This window comes from Cygnus olor, chromosome 9 (genome assembly GCF_009769625.2).
Source record: "Cygnus olor isolate bCygOlo1 chromosome 9, bCygOlo1.pri.v2, whole genome shotgun sequence".
Classification (NCBI taxonomy): domain Eukaryota; kingdom Metazoa; phylum Chordata; class Aves; order Anseriformes; family Anatidae; genus Cygnus; species Cygnus olor.
In genome coordinates this window covers 3673333-3692500 of record NC_049177.1, presented here as the reverse complement: position 1 = coordinate 3692500, position 19168 = coordinate 3673333, and the positions used below count along the sequence as shown (strand labels likewise).

At 41.2% G+C, this 19168-nt stretch overlaps 2 long non-coding RNA genes across 2 annotated transcripts in view; both read right to left on the bottom strand.

The window, feature by feature from the left end:
* Positions 1 to 4277, bottom strand: part of LOC121074708 — a 4409-nt gene extending 132 nt beyond the window's left edge. The window contains exons 1-3 of the long non-coding RNA XR_005822501.1: positions 3305 to 4277; positions 3119 to 3191; positions 1 to 82 (exon numbers count right to left, since the gene is read on the bottom strand). The exon at positions 1 to 82 is cut by the window's left edge and continues 132 nt beyond it. This is a non-coding gene — a long non-coding RNA (uncharacterized LOC121074708). The remainder of the gene's footprint in view (positions 83 to 3118; positions 3192 to 3304) is intronic.
* Positions 4278 to 5617: 1340 nt separating this feature from the next.
* Positions 5618 to 18273, bottom strand: LOC121074988. Its single transcript, XR_005822668.1, has 3 exons — positions 18053 to 18273; positions 17359 to 17447; positions 5618 to 6317 (listed from the first exon to the last, which is right to left on the bottom strand). It is a non-coding gene; the product is annotated as an uncharacterized LOC121074988 (long non-coding RNA).
* Between the last annotated feature and the right edge of the window lie 895 nt (positions 18274 to 19168).

The following is a 19168-nucleotide window of genomic DNA, read 5'->3' as shown; positions in this document are numbered from 1 at the left end:
CGTAACAGCTCCAGGGGTGCAGCAGAGCCACAGCGCTTGCCTTCCAGCTGCTGCACAGGTGAGCCTGAGCCCTGCCAGAAAACTGCAGTCCCAGCACGGTCAAGCAGAGGATCCAAGACAGTCACGCAGCATTGCTGCAACACCGCCGTGTCATGCCACAGCACTGCAGCCTCATGTAAAACCACAGCTTATCTGGAGTCTTGGTAACTCGTGCCATTAATCCTCAGCCCTCTGGGGCCTCTCAGCTCTGCCCACTCCACCTGTACTGCCATTGTGCCGCATTTGCAGGCAGCGGGGCCAGGCACGCGAGCGTGGAAAGATGTGAGGACGCTCCCTAGAAGTTCCTCTGCTCTATTGTTCTCATTTCACTGGATAATTTCTACATCATCTACATTCCATCTACATGGAAAAAATAAAATAAAATAGACTAAAACTCCCAGACAGGCAGTTAAACTGAACTCTAGGCTGTGTGCTACCACTACTGGCTAGGCAAAGTTCTCACAGTCCTAGGGGAGTTAGGAAAAGGGGGAGTAAATATCACAAGGGATGGCTTTGCTTACTCACATCATTGGCATAGGCACACTTGTTTACATTGGATTGGCCTCATCTAAACTTTGCTGGAGGTTGACCATAATATTTACAAGCTAAAAGAACAATTATGTAGCTGAGAGCAGCTAAATGGAACAAAACAAAACCAGAGAGGCAGAAATCATGTCGTTTGCAAAAGTCAGAAAAACAAACTGAGCCATCAGACCACACATCTTCCCCACTCTATATAAATTTACACCGTGGCACAATTTGTGCTGCTTTACTGCAGTATGGATGTTCTTTGAGTTTATAAACACTTATGGTGCTTATATTCTCCATGTTCTGATCTGTACCATATAAATTTATATGAAAGGATATTTCCTATGCCTCATCTGTTTGTTTACAGAGTCCACCTTTAAAAGACCGATACTTTTTCCTTCGGGGCCTGTTTACAATCTGCACCTGTGATGCTTTCTTCAATTCGAATCTCATGGGCTGTATTTATTACATAACTGTTTTCCCTCTTTTAGACACTATTAATCATCCCTCTGCCAAGATCTTCTTCCCACACCAGGCTTTACTGTACATTCCTTGCATTTTCATACCATGATGTCAGTCCAGAGTTGGAACAAAGATAAGAATGGCTCATGATTTTCGTTCAAATGATCCCTTTTATTCAAAGCTATATATAAATTAAAAACCTAATATCCACTGTGGAATTCAGGGGGGGCCAGGCCTAGGGATTTACGGTCCTCTCATATTCCGTATCCTTATTTCCTGAAAACTAAGAGAACATATGCAAAATTATTTTGGAAGAATGATTGTAGGAATACAGAGAGCACAGCAAGCACAGCATGGCTTTCTAATCAATGGTAAAGCAACTAGGCAAATATGTAAATTACATCTGCAAATGTTTTGAAAATAGTTTGTCAACTATGCTTGAAAAATTATGAAAATCTTTCACACTTCTGAATGTTTGGAAAAGTGAGACTGTTGCATACATTTAACACGTTTTTGCTATTGTGAATGATTTTTTATGTTTTAGAATAGCAAGAAGAAAGAATGCTGAGACAAGTTCCATTCATTTACATGTTTCAGAGATAGGATGGACTCTGAATTTTTAATTATGAACTTCGCTTTATGAAAGAAAAAAGAAAAACTAATAATCTGGCAAATCACTGTTCTGGGGCAAACACTCATCCTACTGTGGTTTTCTTTGGCCTGAGTACCCCAAGTAGGTCGCTTCCAACTAAGTTATAATACTCACATTATAAAGTGTAAAGACTGCACATAACATCATAGCAGCATATCAGAAGAGCAGTGCTGTAACATGCCTGGCTGTCAAATCTCAGCCTATAAAAATACCTAGGCAGCTCTGCTCTCTTGGAGTAAAGAAGAGAGCTGCTCAGGCAGAACAGTATTTGTTTTATTGACAGATTTTACTGTTATCCGTTATCCACCAGTGGGCTCCATTTGCAGTTTTCATCACAGAGTAATTGCTTATTAGAGACATTAGCAGGTTGTTTATTTGAAAACTATTATGCTAATAAGGAGCAATCATATTAGCAAGGTGTGCTCTGTACAACTTTATTTGTTTATCCTCAGGGACTAAACTTCTGAAAACCCATACCTTTTGTTCCATACTGAAGGATTTGAAAGTAAAACATCTGATATTTTTCAGTTTGAGAAATTCGTCCAATAATAATCAGTAGTTTTATTGCCATCGTAAATAACAGGAGCTGTCTCTGACAGGAAGATATTCCTAGCATTGAAGGCCATTCTGTACACAACCATTTACTTGCTAAGCAGCCTGAAAAAATTATGTTGTTGCTGTATTTGCATATTTTCTTATTATAAATGTTACCATAGTTATAATGTACCAACTTGAGTACATTATTAAGCCCAAAGGAAAGGAAGAAACTAATTGTAGCATAACATCTAAGGCTCCAGGAAAGCACCTGTTTCTCTTATCCTTTGAGCCTCAGGGGGTTTCTGACTTCAGACTCACCAACAAACTCCGCTATGAAAGCCTAGATTGGATTAGTTATATTTACACATCCCAAGACGGCTAACAAACCAAGAAATGCTCACAGCACATTTGCAGTCTTGCAAGAAAATACATTCACCATTGGCACAGCTTAAAGTTTTTGCCATGCTGTTGCTGTTTATTATTTTATTGTGCTGGGGGGTTATTTGTACTGTACACAGCGTAACTTTCAGGCAAAAAAATAAGAAAACTGTCTTGCAACGGGTAGTGCCCACAAGCACTGCAGAGCTGCAGCGATTCCAACCTGACTGCATGCCAAAGCAGCTACGCTTATTATTATTTATATTGCACTAGCACACAGATCCAAATTTGGGATCAGAGCCCAGTACTACTAGGCGTAATGTAAACACGTAGGTGAAGAGCCTCCTGACCTAAGCAACGCATAATCTAAAATGACAACAACAACAACAAAACACAGGAGAGAAAGAAAGAAAAAGAGAAAGAGGGAAAGAGCGAAAGAGAGAAAGAAAGCAAAATGCAGAGCAAGGGAAGAGAAGGAAGAGAGAACGTGTATGGGGACTAACCACACACCACTCGGCTCACCTCCTGCTTGCCTGTTAGCCTTGGCAGTAAGCGAGCGTAGGATGAGGTCTGGATTAAGTAATCAGACAAGTCCCTGTAAAAATGGAAACAGAATAGGCTGGATTTTGTTATGCAAACACATACACATTAAGCACTCAAAGTATCACGGTGTATTTCCTATCTCCCTGTTTCTATGTACATACAGACCTGCATGTGTGCTCGCATATGACTCGTGACATAGTGAAGCCCATTTAGATCTTACTGCAGTATAAGCAAAGCACTGAAAAGGGAGGTAACAATGCAGGGAATCAGACATGTTGCATCACAATTGCATGTGTCTATGGGCTGGAGTCCAAAGCCAGCAATCCGGGTATATTTTGGAAACTCTTAAACCTGAAGTTGGGTAAGCACACCTGGCTATCTACCTGAACTTTCACATCACTGCCTTCAGAGGAGAAACGAGGAGCAGACATAGATGAATTCTCACAACATAGTCAAAAGTATTCATGCGGGAGACTTTAACACAGTAACAGCAAAGGAAAAAGAAATACATAAAAGGCTTAGTTCTGAAGCTTCAGCCACTCTTCAGGAAAGAGACCTATCACTTTACATAATACTTTACAAATCAATGCTTGCTTCAAAACATGTCTATTAACAGCAAGACTTGCAGATCTGGCAGTCTCCCAGTCCAAGCGCTTCCTCCGTGCCAGAGAAGTCTCTCTGAGTAAAGGCTGCTTTACTTTACAGTGAGTCCAAAAAGCTCCTCGAAGTGAAAGCTCAGCTAAAACCCAGGCAGTGGGTGCCCTCGCAGCCAGCCCCTGCTCTGCCAGGCACTCAGCCCCCTGCTGTGCCAGGGGAGGCACTTCTGTGCTGAAGGACTACCCCACAGCTGGAGCCTCAGGACAAAAGCCAGTTATAGACAGCCGAGAGCACACAAGAGCGTGTAGATGCCCTGGAGTTTGCAGGCTGTGCTGTTCCACCCCGCCAAAGCACCAGGGTGGCAGCCCCACAGGCTCCAAGCTCTCCCCTCAGATGCTTACATCACCCGGCAGAAATCCTTCAGAGATGGAAAGAGGGCTAGATATTTAAGAGGGGTGTTTATTTTTCTGGAATAGCATATGCAGTCAGCTGCACATTCTCTTCATCACAAAGTCTGGTAATCTGAACATCCCTTAGCTGGTGTCCTGTGTCTCTGGTCCCTCTTGATCATCTTAAAAAAAAAAACAAAAAAAGAAAGAAAGAACACACTGCCACTTTATGGTGCTCTTACAAGCACAGTCTTGTTTGTTAGCACTTAGTGGGAGTACAGAATGGCTTTGTGAAGAGCTATCTGTTCCAGCAGGTTTATATTTGAAGGTGACAGTAATGAATGGGATCAGCCTGTTCCATGTTAGCAAGAGGCGAGGCTCAGGCTGAGACAGGCAGGGCGCTGAGGCAGATTTGTGTCCATTTGGGCTCCAGCACTGCAGCTTTAAAGCCCTTCTCTTGGACTCATCCTCGCTCCAGGTTGTTGCTAAGGGAACCAGCATTTGAGGATTTGTTTTGTTCCTCCATCCATAACGCACTGACGAGCTCTGCTTGTATCCGAACTTCGAGGGAGAGCCGTACCGGCTGCACGCACAAATGACTACAAGTGAAAACATACCAGCGATGCCACAACAGACAGGAACAGATGAGCTGAGACTTCACAGCGTGCTCAGAAACACCTATAGCGGGGAGGCAAAGCCAAGCCCGGGCAGCTCCAACCACCCGCGCTCCACCCACCAGCACCACCTTGGGTGGCCAGGGCACCCGTCCTGCCGCTCTCGCAGGTCCCTCCTCGCCAAGGCAGCTGGGTACTGACAACCCCCATCTGTTCCTCTGCTCCGTCTGCCCATCTGCTGGTTGTAAGGGCAGTGTTCCACATGAGACAGGCTTGGTCTGACTGGGATGTCTAAGGCGTGGAGGGAAAGCATAGCACAATGTATCTGCACAACCACCGCTATGAACCATCAGGGCATTGCAAAATCACCATTTTCTCTTTTACCCAGTAAGTCTTCCACAGCGTGCATTGCTGAAAAATAACTCTTCCTCTCTTCCACACTTCACAATTTATTTTTTCTTCCTTTTTTTCTTTGTCTATGTCAGTTCTAGCATTCAGCAAGGACACCCCAGGATCAGAGCAGGTGGGGATTTTTCTAGCCATTACACTGGACTAAGCTCTGTAGGGCATCCCCCAACCTCGTTTCAGGGTTGGCTTTCCTGCTCTGCCTTCCTCCCTGGCATCAACTCAGCCGCAGTGTTTGGGTTATGCACTGGATACAGAATTAGTCCTCCATTCTGCTGCTCCTGCAGCTCCATTCATTTCCCACTGAGTACTTGAAAATAGCATTATATGTGTGTGTATACATTCATACACGCACACACACACAAAACAGAGCTCTCAAGAGTTTGCATCCTGGGAGGAAGCCAGCATTGATTTCTTTAAACTCCGAGTGACTCCTGACTTATGAAGCAGGTCATGTGTCTAAGAAACAGCAGTGGAAATTTGTCTTTCAGTGTTTCCTCTTATCACTCATCAAGGTTCTGGAGTACATTCACATCTCTGTAAGGGCCCTGAAGAAGCTTTACTGAAAAGCCTTTTCCCCATTAGCAAATCTGTGAAATTGTCTGAGAGACTGACATATGGGAATACAGATAGATGCATCACATTCGTTGATCCTTGCTACCCAGCTTCCTAGCTGCGGCGCTTAGCTCTCATGCAGCATCACTAAGCATTAAAGCCTTGATATTTTATCCATTCTTACACTTGTCACAATGCACAATGAGTCTTAATATTTTTAAACAAACTTGTGAGCTCACAGGAGGGAAAAGTAATTTGGCAAAGGTCAGACACAACCGCCTGGGTGATGGCTGACCCACTGATGTTGGTGAGGAGCTCAGGAAGCGCACGCACTGCAAACCTGCAAATGTGTTGTTAACGTCCAGGGAAAAAGCCTGCTGCCATAAATCACCTTGTCTAGGAAAATACTCTGAAATGACAGTAACATTCGCTATATTTGGGAGATAAACTTCAGTTTGTTCAGCCTCCTTCAAACTTTATCACAAACACAAAGGAAAGGGAAAGAGAACAAGAAAGCAAACTACCTGAGAAGCCATTTATTTTCATCTGCCTGGACCTCAAGAATATAATTCACTCAGTTTTTCTTCAGCACCTTCCCCCTTCCTGGAGACATCACACCTAAGAAATAAATTATCGAATTAAAGTGAATGTAGACACTCTCCTGGGACAGAGAAGTCCTTTGCCCCTTGTGTTGAGAACAAAAGGACAGGAACAGGGAACAGGAACTTGTGCGTTCAGTGGGTATTGGCACACAGAAACTCGGAAGAGGTGGCTTCCACTTTCTGTGCTTATACTACTGCCTTTAAATGTCGATGTGTCAGAGCAGGTGGCTGCTTATCGTGTCGTACCAAACGTCTGAGGCTCATGAGTGAGAGCTGTGTGTTTATCTCTGAGGCTGGCTTTGAATGCTGCGTCCTGAATGTCCCTGGGGCAGCCTATGGTCACATCTCTGCAAGCACCTGCAGGAGAAGTCCTGGCCCCTGCAGAAACTCCTGCAAACAGAACCTCTCAGACAGCAATACCCACAAGTGAGTGTATTATAAACAGTAAAGAAACCCTGAATGGTTCTTTTCTACTCAAAATTAAGGCTGTGTCAAGTGATTTCATTTCCCTGGAACACTGTATAGTAAAAAATAAATTGCATGTAAAGAGCATGTGACTGGGAACAGAGAGATGCCTCTCGTTGTAGGCTCTCATTTGCCCTTTATCACACTGTTTTGCTTCATCTTCTATAAATAGATTGCATGCAGTGCTTTTCCTTTTGGCCTCATAACCATGAACTGGATCTTCACTGGCTTTGGGGAGTCTGAAGAAAATCTGCAGAGAATGCTACAACCGTATTTGATAGAAGCTCACAAGTGCATTAATTTCAGAACAGGGCTCAGCCGGCACATTTTAAAATACATAATAATCAGAGCTGGTTGTAATAGATTCATCTTCTGCAGTAGAAATCAGGACTCCAAATAGCTTGGTTTCTGCAATCTGATTTTAGTTACAGTTAGGCTGCAATCTATTTTTGGTAACATACTGTTTCCCTGAGACAGATTCAGCTGCTCATGAGCATTGGGAGCCTTCTCTACAAAAAATATAGTGAAATTTCCTTTTAGCTCTGACTAGACCTGTCCATTAGAACTCAAACTCAGTTCTGCAAAGATTCCTGTCCATCTTTTCATTGATGGAAGATACGGACACTGGAAATAAATTTCCCCTTTCCCCTAATTAGCACACAGTTTCCATTTAAAAAGGCAGGAAAATCTGTTGATCTGATATATGAATTAAGAGCTTAAGAAAAAGAAGCGTAATTTAAAATAAGGTTGAATTAAAAATAGTAAAATACCAGTTGTGTTGAATTTGTGGTGTCATATCACTCAACTACTTTTTTGACACAGAGGCTGGGGGGATTCTCTGCAGTGACTCCTCCAGATGAGATGGGTTAACAGGGGCTTGGCATCCAAACCATTGCTTCTACCAACCGAGCTTTCCAGAAGGAGTTTAATCTGCTTGGTTTCCCATTTCACTGCTGGTCCAGCCCCTGCTGCTGCAATCCACCTGCCTGCTTTTCCATATTAATCAGTATTTTGCAGGCTGTTTTCTTCTGTGACACCATACAGGTAACCTCCAGGCACCCTGACTTCTAGCACTCTGATTTCCAGCATCAGAAGCGCCAGCTTGGGTCAGTCCAAGGGTCCCCTTAACCTCCCTCCAACAGGAGATCTTGTAACCAGCTGAGACTATGGTGTTTAATAGCTATGAACTCCTATTCTCCAGATGCGCTTACTTGTGCTTATGATGTCTTAAAGTTGCACGCGGCAAACAGAAGAGATTTACTTTAGCTCTACCCTAGGGCTGATGAAAAATGCCTCCCACTACAGCACACTGACAAGCATCAGCAGATGGTGGTCCCGACACAGAGCAACCTCTTGAGCCATGGTTCTGAGAAATGTAGCTCCTTATTTTGCCTCAAATTCTGGAGTAAAAGATAAACTCACTTCTGTACAATATTTGCTTTACTGAAGATGAACCCTACCAGCTGTCCAAAGGAGCTAATTCCAAAAATGGCAAGTATCAGAGTTCAGATGTGCCATTTGACAAATTTGGTGCTTGCTGTGTTTGGTTTTGTTTTTTAATTCTTCGACTACTACTAATGATGTAGTATGTTAGAAATTTTGCTCACTTCAATTATTATCAAGGTAGTCAACCTATTGGAGTGGATTTCTGTCTATGCCTGCCTAGAATTTCAAGCTCTAAAACATCCTTGACAGTTCGAGTGTTACAGATGTTGTAAAATTTGAAGAGAGTTACTCTTAATTTGCTTGAATTCCCAAACAAACAAATACATTTTCATACAATTCCCTGGAAAGATATTTTTTTCCCTGAAAAACAGTTATTTTTGGTTATGTTCAACCACTGTTTTCATGCACAAAAACAATAATAAATCCCACTTCACTTTAAAGTATGAATGCAATCTTAACTATTAATTGTGGTGCTGTTAAACAAACAAACAAACAAACAAACACCAACGAAATGGGTAAGAAAATCGCTCAGAGCAATTGACAAAACCTTTTCACAAACCAGTGCAACTTCTCCAATCCATACATATTTACACACAGAGCTTTCAAATATATGGATATGTTTGATTTTGGAAATGAAGTCAATTGGTAATACATCATTTCCTGATGTAAGGGATGTTGTCTTCATAGATTTTCACTGAAATCACACTAGCTGATTCAAAATTCTTAAACCCCTTCTTGTAACTAACCTTGACTCTTCAACCCTGAAAGGTCTCACGACTAATTGCCTGAGCCAGGCACTTGCTTGAGGGAAAGGTCTTCAAATGATGGATTTCAAAGAAAAACAGAGATCATTTTATATCAAACACTAACAGGCTTGCAGGCTATGGCATCCTCCTGCTTTGAATTTGCTTTATTTTGACTGCCTTCATCTTAGCTGATGTTATTTCAACAGGAATTTGGGTGCTTAGCTTCCCTGTGATGGTATCTGTAGTAGCACCACAAACGGCCCTGCATTCTTCGCATATTTGATGGCATGCATCAGCCCAGTGTGGAACAAAAGCTCTTGTTTTGGACACATCGCTGCAGACTGTTGCCTGATCCAAACTGTCTGCTTCCTTCTGAACTCTTAAACAGAAATGACAGATCATTCTGTAGTTTTTAACAGATCTAGACTCAGAAATCTTATCTGACATTGCCTAAATTTGAACTGCATTCTGCATCCAGTTTTATTTTATTCTTTAATTTACATCACAGCACCAAACAGCATAGCACCAAAAAGACAATGAAAATTTAAACATAAGCTCTAGCTGGGGAGGATTTTACTTGCAAAAGAATCTGAATATATGCAATTAGCCAAAGCTGAGGTGTTACTTGAAGAACTGTTGCAAATGCTAATTACGAATCCACATACACGGCAACTGCATAAAACAGCTTCATTTGCAATGTCTGGATATTAAATACGGCCTAGCTGTTCACAGCTTGCAGTCTCCCATGCAAAGAAATAGCATCTCTTACCTCCCATACACAAGTTGCAATGCTGGCTGCAGTGGGGTAGGGGACAGGTTATCCTCTAGATATTCCTTGACACAGACAAGCAAGGAATGGAAATGTGAAAATCTTAGATGCAGTCTTGGCTGCTCTCCCTACTTGCCAGGCCAAGAGGATTGTTAGGAACAGAGAGTAACAACTCTATTTTGAAAAGTAAATGAATAAATTTAATCCCCACATACCTCAAGTATTAAGGCAAAACATTCCTACTCAGGAGAAAAAAGATCTTCGAAAAAGAAATCAGATAGGGACACTGAAAGGACATCTAGTCCATCCCAGGTCCCGAAGTAGGAACAAGTTTCTCCATGTCATTCTTGAGAGATATTTCTCTAACCTGTTCTTGATTGACCATCAGGGATTTCATAATCACCCCTAGTTCTCCTTTCCAGTGCATTGCTGCCCCTGCTTTTGGACAGGCTTTTTTTCCCCTCATCTTCTTCTACTTTTCTTTTTTTTTTCCCCTGTCTTCTTTGAATCTCTTCTGCTGCAATTTAGTTCTAATATTTCTTGTTCCATCTACCACAGAGCTTTTACTCTCTGCAAACAACACACTGCTCTTCCTTAGAGCAGCCTTTTCTGTATTTGAAGAGTCTTGCAATGTCTCCTCTGGTCTTTTATTCTTTAAACAAGCCAGGTAGTTTCAGTCCCCCTTCTAGGCTTGTTTTCTAGTTGTTTGATCATTTACTCTTTGGAGCCTCTCCAATCAATCCACATCACTCTCAAAGCTACCATTCATCTTGGGATGTCCTCCTGGGACATTATTACCACATATGAAACCACGTTTTCCCATTCAGGTTTTAAAACGACCTCTATTAAGCTGAGGGTTGCGTCTTCAGTGCACAGTTAACTTGAGTTATTTGTGCTTGAGTTAATATCTCCCCAGTCAGCCTCACGTCACAGTCACAAGAACAGAGAAGTGGAAGGAATCTCAGGAAATCATCTCGTCCAAACCCCACCTCTGAGGTGCAATCAAGTGCCATATATCTACACTGCTTTTAAAAGACTCCAGCAACAAAGTCTTCATGACCTCCCTTGGCAGTCTTTAGATTAGAAGTTTTAAATCCCCATTTGCTGGTTCATCCCAGGGATGTTTTGGTCGGTTGCGTGCTCACCATACCATGTTTTCATGATAAAAACATAATTTGTGCATGAGAACATCATGTAGGACTGTATCCTAGCTGTCTTTGAAAAAAAGGTTCCACCAAAACTACTATACCAGTCACACACAGTGGCACCATGATAGTTATCTATCATATTCGTGAGGACAATACAGATTTTAAAGTATCAGCTAATAATTTAGACCATTATCCATTTTTGATAGTGAATAAGCATTAGCTTTCTGTAAATTCTCCATGACATCCCTCCTCTCAGATTCCTCTGCATTTTCAAGCACAGATAATACATTTGGCTTCTTGACATCATCAGGAGAGTCACTCATCTTCCAATTTTCTTAAAGAGAATGGCAGATAGCTTAGCATTTGCAATTTTTTCATATTCTAGGATATAGTATCAAGTCCTGCTGACTTGCATAATCTGTCTTATCTGTCAAGTACACCTGACCTGTTCCTTTTTATTTCTGTCTGTTTTTTGTTAAAATTAACTGCATTAAGCATCTGGTCACAATTCATCTTTTCTTTGGTGGCTGAAGGGAGAAAGACATCGAATACCTTTGCCTAGGTCACCTATTATTCTCTCATTTCCTCATTAAGTAATAAACGCCTACTTTCCTCTACTTGATTACTCAGGTATGTCCTTGCTATCCTTCCTGCCTTGGTAGCTGCAATTTTGTTTTTAGCCTGAGCTTTCTGACTTTTACCTACACGTCCACGAATCTGTCCTATCAGTCCTTAGCAAGTAGAAATGCACATTCTCCCCCCCAGTGTTGTAAGTCATGCTCATCTCTCACTTTTGGGGATTGTTAGCTGAATGCTCATCTCTCACTCTTTGGGATCATTAGCTGAGACTGGCCGCGCTGCAAAGTAACACTTGCATTGCACAGAGGGATTGGATTACTGCACAGAATAACTGTGTTAGCAGCTGTCAAACTGCGTTAACTCGAGCTGTAGCCTATTTGACCAGACAAGCCAGGCAGTTCAAGCAAAACTACCACTATCCTCATCTCAAAATTTCTGCATTTGGACAAGACTTGAGCTGGGGCAAAACTGAAGTCCTGACTCCAGAGTACTGCATAGTCAAGGCAAGTCCAGAGAACACTAGGAAGAGACATTAAGTGAATACATTCCTTCATCTCTATTGAAATAAAACAAAAGCAACAGGCTACACAGCAGGAACAGAGGCCTCGCTGCCCACTCGTATTTCAGCTCTAGTGACAATGAAAAGGGTAAGAAAGTTTGATGTTTTCAGGATGTGGTTACTCCCAGGGTTGCTCCTTCTCTGCTTTCACACCAGCTCGCCTTTCCCAGAGGGTGTACAGGAATGCTCTGAGCCCACAGAACATCCTCAATACACCTGCTAATGGAACAAAAGGCTTCCAGCAAACCCAGATGAAACACTACACAGCATGTACTGTAGATAAATAGGATAGATGGGGGTCCTATTTATCTGTTCTACAAATGGAAAACATTGAGAAACTAATGCAAATGGGAACAAGCTCCCAGAAATGTCCTGCACCCATAAATTTACCATCTAAGAGCACGGCAGGCATGATGCTGGTAGTTCTGTGCTTCGTTTAGCTCCTGCAGTCATACAGCTCTACGAGTTTCAGTGGAAAAGAAAATAAAATCCTCCAGTCCTTGGGGAAAAGTCACAGTTTATCTCTAGAAAGCATGAAGCCGCAAATCTGAAAAGATGCCAAAGTTGACAGTTAACTGCCACATACTACTGAAGCCTTTTTTTTCCCCCCTTTTTCTTAAACTCTTTCTTCCCACTCCCAGGCCAGGCTCCAGTTTGGAAGTCACTGAATGAATTCCACAAGTACTACAGTTTGTGCTTTCACAAACAGCTTAAAAGCTGAGCTATCAGATTTCACAGCTCTGTGAAGAGGCTGGAACAACTTCAAAGCACTTCTGAAATATCTACTACTTTATTCTGGAGAGACAATGGCCTCTTCGTAGCTAAGGCTGAAACAATCCTTCCGTTCGAAAGCTGATTTTGACACACGCAGTCTCAACTTCAGTAAAATAACACCACCATGTCTGAAATTCACAAGCAAGACCTTAGGGCAAGGCAAAAATTACCTGAAAATACTGAAGCAAATCAGTGTTTGAGATCTCAAAGTTTTTAGAGAGATTACGTGATCTTGGCAGGCTGCATCTCAAAAACAGGGTGAATTCAGAATCCTAAATTTGCTTTCATGTGCTAGTCCTGGTGCAAAGCAGGTGTTTTTGACAAGTTTTTTTAGTTACTGAATGTGGCTCAGTTTTACACTATCAGAACTAAATCATCTTTAATTTTTCTCTTGACTTTAGATAAATTTTAGAGACAAATACATTCAGCCCTGAATTTATAACGCTTCATAAAACCTTCCTATCCTGAATTATTTCAGATAGCCAATAGCCATTTTTTAAACAAACATCATTTTCTCCTTTGATACTGTAGGAACTCTCTACACTTTCATAACTTCTTGCCTACAGAAAACATGCAAGATTTTATACACTCTTTACCAATCAATTTACAATCAAAACCTTCCACCCAATCTCAAGAATGGTTGCAAATGTCTTTTCCCATAAAGACAAGGGCAGGCTAAAGAAATGTATGTTTACTAGGAATAGCAAATTGAAATAAGAAATAGGAATAATAATAATAATTAAAAAAAAAAAACCACAGATATTTATATCAAGAGCAGCAAAACTGACTAAGCAAATACTGTACTGAGAGTACCCTTCTAAGCTCCAGGTCAATGGAAAATTTTGATTTACAACTGCATCATGTGTAACAGAGCTGCTACAATTCCAAACATGACAACTGGGTGACACGTGTCATTTCCCATGTTCTTATATGTCCTAGTATTTCAGTTATTAAATGACAAGCTAGGAAACAGTAATACACTGATTAGTGACAATAAAGCTGGTGAAAGGATAGTCAAAATTTATCAAAGTGCGATGGGAGCTATAGGAAGGACAAAATGTTAGCTGCGCTGATGTTTAGGAAAAAGAAACAACTTGAGAATTCTAAGCAAGGACAAAATGAAACACTAGATTCGTTCAGGAGGCAGGATGGCATGTACTTGTATGATACTTGATAGAAAAGTTTATGTGGAAAGGACAGGAAAGGCCAGCTGAAAGCACAGCAGTCTAATGCTTCACCATCCCCTCTCCCTCCTCCTAGAAACCTCCTGGAACAAACTGCACACAAAAAAGAAGACAAACTCCACACTGCTGATTAATCATAGCTCTCGTTGCTAAAGAATCAGAGGAGACAACAGCAAAGTTTCCACTGAGTTTATCAGGAAGAGGAATTTACCCTGATTACTTAATCCCCTTATCCTCTTGATCTGGTGCTTTGCATCTGTACTACTGCTATCCAGTCCCTGGGAGACAAACTGTTCACGTGGCTCGCCCTCTGCCACCGTCCTCCTCAGAGCACTTATCTCACCTCTTTCATTCACAAAAAATGAAGGGAAAAGACGTTTCAACTAAATTAGCAGCTGGCTTTATCAACTCACGCTGGTCTTCATCTGTGGAGCTGGACGAGGTGACGATGTTGAAGAAGATGCCCTGCTCTGTCGTTCCCATCTGTGACAGACATAACTCTATTAACAAACTTCAGGTAGATTATGAAAAGTGTGGAAACTGCCTCTCAGAGCCTCAGCCTTTAAGCCACTTAAAAGGCATGAGCTGTTCTTAGATGACACTACTAAATTTGGGAATCTGTCTCCAGTACTGAATGCAAAGCTGATAAACCCAACATCCAGTTTCTCTCTTCCCACTTCCTTTCCAATAATCTCATCATGTAACCTTTATTTTTTCCTAGTTTCAAATGCTACAAATTATACTTCAAGCTGAACTCCCCAAGCACTGTATAGCCAAGAATTAGCTCAATGTTCTGTTAGGGGTCCCAAAGTCACAAAATTCAAAGGCAAAGCAGAAGAAGAGACTTTGATGGAAATATAGTTTACTTTCCCTAATGACTCCTCAAAAACAAAACAAAACAAAACAAAAACAAAAAAAGTGGGGGGGGAATTTTCTTGAGCTAGCACTTTAAAAATAAAGAAATAGACTCTGAAAAGATAGCAGATAATAAAGATCAGACACAGTACTGGCTTCAGTTTAAACTTATTTAAATTAGGTATGCTTTCTCTACTCCAAGTAGAGAGCATATTGTTGAGAGAACTTTTTCCCATGAAACCCCTTCCACTCCAGTTCAGATGTAGGTATTATTGTTGAGCCACATTTTTAATGATAATGTTTGGTTTGGCAAGTTTTAGTGTGGTTATCTTGGAAAATAAGTATTTCAAGCTATGCTATTTATTTGATCCCAGTATGTTCCAAATTATTTTGATGAAATTTCAGATGTTGTACGAAGGGAAAGTCATAGCTAGTAAATCACCTGGAAAGCCCCATAAAGGACAGGTACTGAGGACCTTGCCTTGACAAAGAAACAACAGTAGGTTGCTGATCTGTTGCAAATTGGAAATGCCTACAGTAAAAGCAAGGGTTCTTTTTATTGCAAGAAGGAAAGCAAATATATACAGCAGAAAGAATAGTAATATGACCCTACAGCAATGCTCACCATTAAACAGAAGGATCATAACTCTTCAGAGCAGTCAGCACTTAAGTTCATAAAGTTATTGAGGTGGTTCTCCCAGCATTCACCTCTCTCTCTTTCTAAAAATTGTTATTTATGTGCATGCATGCACATATATGTTATGTGGTTTATTAACTTAAAGGCAAGAGATCATACCAAGCAGGAAAAGAGAGCTATTTCTTTATCAGCACTATCTCCTTTAAACAGAAAAGAACAGAAAAAGCACTGCAAATCCTAATAAAATGCAAAGAACAAAGATTTAAACCATAAATGATGCATGATAGCTTACCCAAATGTGATTTTTTTGTTTTGTTTAGTTTTAGGTCTGTCACTCTTTAATGATGTCATAAGAATGGCTCTATTTTTCCTGAAAATACAAGGGTTTTGCAAATAATTCACAATATCAGAGAATTATATAAATCACTTTTTATAGTTCTGAATGCCTTAAGAAGTTAATTTCAGGAGTGCAGAAGTAGCAGCAAGTGGCTTGGTTCTCAGAAATGCTGCATAACCTCCGATCCCAATGGAGAAGACAGTATCTGTCATTGCCTCACACTGAGGGAAATCAGGCCTATTCTAACACATGGAAACATATAATAAAGACACTTTCTATGTCTGTCACATTGAAGTAATTGCTAATGACCTTGTAAAAAATTCACCTGTTTTAAAAACAATACTTCATTGGAAAACTCATAGGTTTGTATTATTTGCATTGTTTTTTCGCACAAACGTTCAGATGTATCTCTCCAGCTTTTAAACTGTTCTCAATGAGAAACACAGACATGAAATACCTCCTTTTCAACTTCCTCCAACACAAATGCTGTCTGCTTAGGAGTTAAGAATAGCAGCAGCAAGCTGATAGGAAAAGTAGGAAGAGGAGAGCATTTGAAAATTGATGCTTAGCTCCACAGCATTACCAGAATAGGCTGACTGACAACTATGATAACCTTACATACTTCATGGGAAATTTCATTATTTCATTTCTTTCATTACATACAGTATTATAAATAGGAACCGCAATTAATATGCAATGACAACAGGTAACGTAAACATTTGGCCTCAATTTATTTCCTTCTCTATGCCAGTCTTTTGTATTGCATATATACCCAAAATACTGCACAAGCATTTCAGAGAAATTCTTCAGGTATCATCTAAATAGGTAGGTAGATTTATCTGTGTATTTGTCTTTTTCCAGAAGAGAGAGCCCTCAAACCTAGCAGTAATACAAAAGGATTGTCTAATTTACTAAGTAGCCTGCTCAGAAGCAAGGATCATATACAGACTGCATTTACACTGACAGAGATCCAGGATGACTATCACCTTCAGGAAAATAATTCCAAACTTCCCTTGCTTCAACAGAAACTGCTGAATCGTACCCCAATCTCACAGAAATGTGTCTGTTAATGAAATTGAGTCCTGAGTGAATATTTTACACATTTAAAACACAAATAATTAAACGTTTCCTCTAACAGATACTCCTCTTTAAAAACATCCGCTACAACATGTGCATCACAACTGCAATATAAAGCAAGCCATAACTTGAATCCAAACAAAAAACATCACTTGTAATTCACTATGTATTCCAATAATGAATAAATGCCTACTTAATACAGATGTTAAGGCTATTGTGGAACAAAAATAGAGTTTTCAAGGATGATTTGTGACTGTTGGTTAGTTTGCAATAGGTGCTGTTTGTACATTTGTTGTTTTTACACACAGATTGATATACACACACTTTGATAGTCACTTTCTGATTCTTCTCCCAGTATGTCCTTCCTTATCTACTACACTACTATCTAATTCATTTTTTCCTTCTTTTTATTTTCCTTTGGATGGCCATAGTGTATTTCCTTTGAGAAAGAAGAAAATAAATACAAGTAATTTTCACTAACCTTCGCACAGAGAAACACCACCGCTATGGATGCTGTCTTCTGCTACCAGCCAGTCAGGTTCTCTAAACAAGCTGCCCTCTGCCAAGAGACTGAAAAAAAAATTTAAAAACAAATTAATTAGCTTCCTACAAATTAAATTTTTCCTTTCTGCAGTCTTAAAGATTTTATCTACGTTTTCCTCTTTAACAATAAAATTGATTAAAGTCAAATTGCGTTTCTGTAGGCATAGATTTGCTAAAGCTTTTGATACAGCCCATTCCAGATGCAGGAGCCGATATGATAGATCCTGCCTGGGAAGCTGCCACTGACTCCAGACAGTGTCTGAAGTGCAGTTATGCAATGAATGCCTCGATGCCCAGCTACTCAAATTATTTGTTCTTCACAATTACCTGGTCGTTTTGGTACGTGGCTAATTCACACAGATCTGTGCTGGTGGCTGCATATAGAAACTGCACAACTCTTTGAACAAGGCACAGTTTAATATGTACTCAGAAGTTACTATATACTGACCACAGAAGTGGTCACTGGGAGTAGTTCAAAATGTTTTACAAGAATGCTTTGATGCTATCCAGAGCAGCGCTACTGGCCAGTAGCAAAACTGTAATTACACTAGCTGGATTTGAAAGCCAGGGTTGAATTGCAAGAATTCCCTCCTCAGCTCACCCGTTCCAGAACTTTATCAAGGCCAACGTACTTTTGGAAAGTTCAGTTCCAGTTAAAATGTAAGGCTACAGCTGAAAGCCTCCTGGGCAGTTTTTGTTTTAAAATCTAGGTCACGTCACTCGAAGAGCAGCTGTAGATTTTCCACACAGGTGCAGAGGACGCAGGGATTCTGTATAGACGAGAAGATACGAACACAAAAATGTTTACAAAACTCCAACTGTATGTGGGGAAAAAAAATATTAACACCAATTCATTATAAGCTTTGTCTCTGGCCTTGCTGCCATCTGCGGTGGGGATTTTGTTATGCAGTGAAACAAGAGCAATATACAGCCTTAAACACTGCCTGGAGCACACAAGCCCTGTGTTTATTCCCAGTGACATATTCATAAATTATAAAACCAAAAGAGGACCACTTTGACTGTGTGGGCTGCAGGAATTTACTTAGTCATGACATGTTCTGTCTGCTACTGTGACCAAGGCAGGCATTCAGGTGCTTGCAGCCAAATGCTCATTTGTTTTAGTCAGGTATGTTGCCACTGTACACCCGAAGAATGGCCCCATAACTTCCCCCATTGGGGATGAGTGGTTGATAGCAATTGCGTGGCTTCCCACTGCTGGAGATAGACTGGGTGCAGCTGCTGCTGGGCTGGGACCTGGGTGGCAGAGCCCTCACAGCACTGGAGATGCTCCACAGGAAGGGCCGCAGACACTGGTGACCACGGGCTGAGCCCTCTGACAGTGAGGTGCACCTTGCTCCGCAGGCCTCAAGTGCTGCGTGGGGTCAGGCAAGGCCGGTGCGGAGAGGATCGACGCTCTGGTGCCAGCCGGCTTCAGGTCAGCAGCCAAGCTTCACGCTGGTCATGCAGTGTCCGTGGGCAAAGATCACGGCTGTGGATTGTGCTAGGCTTTTTCCAGTCTTTGCTGGCTACGTTTTTTAACCTGTTGCTTCCCTGCGTAAACACGTCCAAGCTTGAGACTACTGCCCAACTTTCAGCTCAGCTGAATTTTGCTGATTTGAGGAACTGTTACCTCTATTCTCCACTCCCTAAACTGGCTCTAAACCAGGGGATTGAGTGACCAATAATAATACAAGAAGTCCCTATTTGCTTTGTGCCTCATGGCACTGGTTTATGGGAGCTGTGCATGA